Genomic DNA, 7551 nt, shown 5'->3' with positions numbered 1-7551 from the left:
ACGATTACAGCCTGCACTATTACTGCAATCGATTTCTTTATTTATCACTCAGTCAGTTTAACACTACAGCATCAAATTGCATCGGGTTACAAACAAAGCTGCCTCAGACTCACTACTGAGACTTAGGTATGACCTGCACTGGTGAGGGAGAGCTGGCCAGGCTTCAGTTACTCAGCTGGGTCTGTCCTCCTTCTCTGAGCTCCATGCTCAGTCTTCTGCTTCTGCGATGGTTGCCCTTAAGCTACACTGCCAATGTCTTCAAAACACTATTTTTACATGATTTCTGGCAACTCTGGCAACGTCTATGTACAGAGAGAAGCAGACTTAATGTTTCTGTTGAACAACCTGTCATCACAATTGGAACAAAGTGAATGAAACAAATACAAATCATAGAGTTGTAGAGTCATACAGCACAAAAACAGACCCTTCGGTCCAACTAGATCATGCCAAATGTAATTCCAAACTAAACTAGTCCCACCTGCCTGCTCCTGGCCTATACCCTCCAAAACTTTCCTATTCATTTATTTATCCAAATATTTTTCAAACGTTGCTATTGTACCCATATCTGCAACTTCCTCAGGAAATTCATTCCACACACGAACCACCCTCTGCGTAAAAAATTTGCCTCATCTCTTTTTAAAATCTCTCTCCTCTTACAAAATGGGCTGCCTAGGCTTGAAATTCCCCATCCTAGGGAAAAGACAACTACCATTAACTCTATCTATACCCTTCTATTTTATAAACATCTACAAGGTGGCCTCTCAATCTCCTACGCTCCGGTGAAAAATGTCCCAGCCTATCCAACCTTTCTTTATAACTCAAACTTTCCATACCTAGCAACATCCTGGGAAATCTCTTCTGAACCCTCTCCAGCTTAATAATATTATTCCTATAACTGGGCAACCAGAACTGGACACAATATTCCAGAAGAGGCCTCACCAATGTCGGTAGAATCTTAACATGACTTCCCAACTCCTATACTCAAAGGACTGAGCAACGACGGCAAGCGTGTCAAACATCTTTTTAACCATCCTGTCTATATGTGACACAAAACTTCAAAGAACTATATACCTGAATCCCTATGTCATGTGGGAGAAAGAGCGGAGCATTCTTTAAACTGGACAGTCCTGGAAGAGAAGAGGCAGCAAGTTCAACACTAAAGCAAAGACCAAAGAAATCTCTTTCTCACTCACAGATGCTGAGTACATCCAGGATGTTCTGGTTTTATTTTTGCTTTCTAGCATCTGCAGCTTCTTATCATGATTCACAAAGTTGTCCTTGATAAATAATAATCACCTACAGAAGATGTGGAGAAAAGCTGGGAGGAACTGTATGAAGGCAAACAATCTTATCTCAGAGTTGCAATCTGTGTTCCTATAATAAAACTCAGTTGTCTTTTTCTCTTGCTACTCACCGCCCCCTTTCTCAAGTCTGCTCTGTGTGTCCAGGATTAATTCATTGTTCACTTCATCATCAATCCATTTGTGCCTCACTTTAATGTTGTCAAACCCCATCCAAAGTCTGAACTAACCTAAAAGCCTGGAGAGATTGTATTACTGAGTGCTTCAATCTCTTTATTGAATCACATTTGGTTACTTGTACACTTTCATCTGTATTCTACATTAACCGCCTCGCTCAATAATAGAATTAGTTGGATTCCCTGCAGATCGTATCAGTCTACATACATTCTCTCTCTCCTTACCCACACTGTTTGCACCTCAAGTCAATATTATGAACTTACATATGATCATTCAATAAGAACATGGCTGATTGATTGTGGTCTCAATTCTACACTCCACCCTTTGATAACTGTTAACTCCTTTTTTAGTCAAGGATCTATCTACTTCTGCTTCAAAATTATTCAATGACCCTGCCTTCACTGCATCCTGGGAAATTTTTTTTTTTTGGCCACAGAAATACTTTTCAACGCATGGTCACTGTTTGTGTTGTAGGAAACACAGCTGCCAATTTGCACACAGCAAGTTCTCAGAAATATCCATGGGACAAATGACCTGATGATATTAGGTCAGGTCAGAGATACCAGACATTGGTATAGCCCTCGTATTTAATGCCATGGGATTATTTCACATAAGACTGAGATGGAAGGGGGACTTCCGGTTATCATCTGATCTGAAAGACAATGTAGCATCGCCTCAGTGTTGCAATCATAGAATCCCTGTAGTGGAGAAGCTGATCATTCAGCCCATCAAATCCTTACCGACCCTCTGAAGAGCATCCCACCCAAACCCACCCCCTACAACCCTGCATTTTCCATGGCTAACCCACCTAGCCTACACATCCCTGGATACTGCAGGGCAATTTAGCATGGCCACTCCACCTAACTGGCACATCTTTGGACTGTGGGAGGAAATCCACACAGACACAGGGAGAATGTGCAAATTCCACACAGAGACCTAAGGCTGGAATTGTACCTGGGTCCTTGTCACTGTGAAGCAGCAGTGCTAACTACTGAGCCACCATGCTACCCACTGTGGGACACCTAGTTTTGGTCATTATCATTTTGCACTTTTTGGGAGCTTACTGCACAGAAACTGGCTATGTGACTGCACTTTAAAAGTATTTCATTAGTTGCTTAATGACATTCAGGGGTAGTGAATGGTGCTATATGAATGTAAGCTTCTCCTTCTACTTTTTGTTTGAAGCCAACTGCTGCATCCTTAATTCCGCCTCCATTAATCCAACAATGTATTAATGCTGAGACCAGCTGAAACATTTGGCTGCTGGTGGGTGATTTATCCTTTATGACACAGAGGACGAGCAACGACATAGGACAAAATGTTTTAATCCAACAGGGTAATAGCAAGGAGATTCCAACAGTTGTCCAGGATGGAGTGGCAAAGATATTCCAGCATGAAATGAACCAGGTCATTGTTCTCATGCTCCCAAGAAATGCAGTCGCCAGCCACAGCTTGAGGATAGATGTTGGTAACAGACCACCTGGAAGAGAGCAACACAGATGTAGAGTACCCAGTCTTTCATTCCAATGTGATCCCAAGCAGGTTTGTACAGCACATAGGCACAACCCTGCAGGTACTGGAAATACCAAAATAGCAAAGAAAATGTTTAAAACAGGCAGGAGGTCAGGGCAGTATCAATACAGACAGGTTGAGTTAAGACTATTTTGATTTGATTTGATTTATTATTGTCACATGTACCGATGTACAGTGAAAAGTTTTGTTTTGTGTGTAGTACTGGCCAATCAAACCACACAAAGATCATAGAGTGAATGAACAGAGCGAGGAATACAAATTTACGGCTGCAAAGAAAGTACACAAAAAAGCAAGATCAATATTAGATTTGAAATTTGAGAGGCCAATTCAGAAGTCTAATAACGGTGGGGAAGAAGCTATTCTTGAACTTGTTGGTTGGTATTACTCAGGTCTGGACATTTGTAGAATCTTCAGGCCTGCAAATAGACTTAAGAGGACATTGTTAGCAATTTTAACAGACTTAGAATTGAGCGTTGAAAGTGCAGGACGATTGTAAGAAATGTGAGAGCTCTCTGCTGTAGAAAGCTCGCAAAGAGTCGCCCTGTGTCAGCATCATATTGAATTCACGATCCATTGAATACCTTTGAAAAAAAAACGAATGAAGCTGCAGAAATGTGAAAAGCTTGAGAATTTTATGAAGTGACAACTAGAAACAAAATACATGGCTGGGATTGTCCCAATACCACAGCGGTGAGTTCAAAGGTGGAACGGAGAGCAAGCTCACAGATGAGGTTTTTGAGGTAATGCATGGACAAGTCCATGATTACAGGCTCTCCTTTACGTTAACAAACTGCTACCAAGTCGCCCATGTCACCAACAGAGGGAGGTGACGGCCTAGTGGTATTATCCCTTGGCTGTGAATCTAGAGACCTAGGTAATGTTCTCGGGACCTGGGTTTGAATCCCATCAAAGAAGAATGGTGGAATTTGAATTGAACAAAGGGAAAAATCTGGAATTAAGAGTCTAGCAATGACCATGAATCCATTGCCAATTGTCCAGGAAAACCCATCTGTCTCACTGATGTCCTTTAGGGAAGGAAATTGCCATCTTTATGTGGTCTGGCCAACATGTCACTCAAGACCCACAGCCAATGTGGTTGACTCTTAGTTGCCCTCTGGTTGACATGTGAATGAGTAAAAACAAAATTAAACATCTGGCAATTGACAAACACCTCCCACCAGAGGAGGTGGGGCAACACCCCAAGAATGGGGCAGGGAGAAGAGAGGGAGGGGTCTAAATTAAAATGGAGTTGGAGGGAGAAAAAAGGCATTCCAGCCCCTGCAGTTCCCAACTCCTGAAAAACCTTTAATGCCATCAAATTGCCCATTTCACTTTACTTCTTTATCCTCCATCACAAAGTACTCGTGTTTCTGTGCCAATAACTAATTTACACATAAGGTTTGTCAAGGAACAGTGCAATGGTACCAAAGGTGAGGGAAACTTAGGGAGGGGACTAAATTAAATCAGAGTTGGAAGGAGACAAGCCAGCCCAGCCCCAGCGATGCCCACCTTTCCTTTAGACTGTCCTGGAATGACAGGAACTGCTCTCATTTGTATATGATGGGTAGCCATTAATGAACATCTAGGAGCCCAATGAGGGGAATGAGTGTTTGAGGAGGGTGATATTGCGTGTTGACTCATCAGAGCCATGGAGGTGACATCCAGCAGCAGGTCAGACATGAGACGCCAGTGCACGCCTCACTGGTGTAATGATGCCCAGAGTCATGACTACAAGCCATGCTGTGGCAGGACTATACTTTTAGACTGGCACCCTTGAAGTTCTCTCCCAGCTCCCCCGGGCAATACCCACCTGTCCCAGTCGAATTGGCGGAATATGATCACTGTAAACAAAGATCTCCTCAGCTTAGTCCCACACTATTCTGTGGTGAGCAGGATGTGGGAGGCAATGACCTAATGGTATTATTGCTAGACGATTAATCTAGAGACCAGACAACATTCTGGGGACCTGGGTTCAAATCCCACCACAGCAGAGGGTGGAATTTGAATTCAATAAATATCTGGAATTAAGAATCTAATGATGACTGTGAATCAATTGTTGGGGGAAAACCCATCTGGTTCACTAATGCCCTTTAGGGAAGGAAACTGCCATCCTTACCTGGTCTGGCCTACATGTTACTCCAGACCCACAGCAATGTGGCTGACTCTTAACTGGCCTTTAGGTCAATAAATGCTGCCTAGCCAGTGACACCATCATCCCATGAATGAACAAAGGTTAAAAAAAATACACTGCAATTTGATGTTTTGAGGTGCAAGGAAAACTCTTTCTGGGACATCTTCATCAGTCAATAAGCCTAAGATCAGTAGGGTTAAGGTTAGAGTTATTGCTGTCAAAGTACTATTCTTTCTGCTTTCATCAAACAAATATGTGCACGCAATATAGCTTGACTCAAGGGTACCTTTATCGCTTCAACAGCACCAGTGTGAATTTAAACATTTTTTATTCAATCACAGGATGCAGGCATTGCTAGCTGGGCGAGCATTTATTGCCCATCCCTAGCTGCAGTTCCAGAGTCAACCACTTTGTTGTGGGTCTGGAGTCACACTTTGACCAGACTGGGTTAGGATGGCAGATTTCCTTCCCTAAAGTGACCCAGTTGGCTATTTCCCCCTGACAATGGTTTCATTGTCACCAATATCGATTAGATTCAAATTCCACCATCTATCATGGCAAGATTTGAACCCAGATACCCACAGCATTACCTGGGTCTCCAAATTAATAACTGAGTGAGGACACCATTCATCTATTGCCTCTCTCAAACGGAATAAAAATGCTGTTTTGCAGAAGTTAAATTAGACAGACATTTGATGGCAATAAGCATTAGGCAATAGAGATGAGCAAAAACTTTGTCAAAGATAATGGAAATTTTGTAAGAATGATGAGGAAATAAGGTGATGAGCTGTGTTTTTATTTAACTTTGATCAGATGCTATTTCCTATACAGACCTCTCCCTGATCATCGCTGCAGCACTCCCGAATGCCCTCCCAACATCCCACACAGAGCGGAAACTGACAGCAACTCAATGTCCAAGGTAATTCACAACCTGTGATCATAGCCATCACAAGACTTTCAGACCTTTGGGCGTGGCGGGGGTGGGGGGGGGGAGGGGTGGTGTGTGGTCAGATGTAAGCTTAATGTTCCGAACTAAAACAAATGAAAACTAACACTTAACTTCCTGAGGACAGAGAAACGAGGGAGGGAGATGGGGAAACTTCTTTGTAAAACTGAAAAATGGACACATTTCATCTCACCTTCATCTGGACACAATCGCAAGAATACCAAATCTCAAAGGGCACAACAATTTATACTGCATGAGGAAAGGCAGCTTATTGGTTGGCAAATGGATTCTGATTGGTAGAGACATTGCCATGGAGGATGCACTTGAGAACAATGATCTCTCTGACAGTTAACATGAAGGGCAAGGCTGGCAGGAGTAGGGAACACTAGATGGCTAGAGACATTGAGGCTCTGGTCAAGAAAAAGAAGGAGGTATATATCAGGTATAGGCAGCTGGGATCAAGAGAATCCCTTGAGGAATATAGGGGGTGAAGGAGAAGGCTTAAGAGGGAAGTCAGGAGGGCAAAGAGGGGACATGAGTTAGCTTTGGCAGATAAGGTAAAGGAGAATCAAAGGAGATTCTACAAGCATAGTAAGGCCAAATGAATAACAAGGGAGAGAATAGGGCCCTTTAAAGATCAACAAGGTTGGCTGGGGCTTTCTTTCTTGTAGCATAGGGGGCCAAGGGGTATGCTTATAGAGGTTTATAGAGGGGCATAGATAAGGTGAATAAGCAAGGACTTTTCCCCAGAGTAGGGGAGTCTAAAACTAGAGGGCATAGGTTTAAGGTAAGAGGGGAAAGATTTTAAAAGGACCCGAGGAGCAGTCATTGCACACAGTGGGTGGTGAGTGTATGGAATGAGCTGCCAGAGGAAGTGGTACAGGTGGGTACAACGGCCAGGTACATGGAAAGGAAAGGTTTAGAAGGGTATGGACTAAATGTAAGCAAATGGGACTAGTTCAATTTAGGTGAGTATGGATGAGTTGGGCTGAAGGGCCTGTTTCTGGGCTGTATGACTCTATGACTCTGAAGCTTTTGTTTAAATTCAGACCAGACAGGTAGACTCTGATAGGTTGGCGTGTTGCTGTAAGGAATGCACCAGTTGTCCATTAAGCTTTTAATAAGATGAAAAAGGTGGTATGCAGGGATCTATTCTTACAGTTAGTGAAGGACAGGTCCCAGTGTATGAATTTACATAACTTCTAGCAAGTGGAAGTGAGCCATATTGCACACCCTATTCAAAATCCTTTATAGGTTGTGTAATTCTCGCAGAAAAAGTAACATGTTTCATCAGGACACAACCACAAGTAAACTAAACTTCAAAATTAAGTGTTGGACACTCCATTCTGAGTTCTGTAGGCACTGACTGGTAGAGTATGGTTAATACTCTGCCTGTTCACCAGATTGTCTGTGGCAAACAACTGAATGGTAATTGATTCAGATAGAGTGGGAACTGCCGATGC

This window comes from Rhincodon typus, chromosome 25 (genome assembly GCF_021869965.1).
Source record: "Rhincodon typus isolate 14 chromosome 25, sRhiTyp1.1, whole genome shotgun sequence".
Lineage (NCBI taxonomy): Eukaryota > Metazoa > Chordata > Chondrichthyes > Orectolobiformes > Rhincodontidae > Rhincodon > Rhincodon typus.
The sequence above is the reverse complement of the archived record's forward strand: the minus strand, read 5'-3'. Positions refer to the sequence as shown.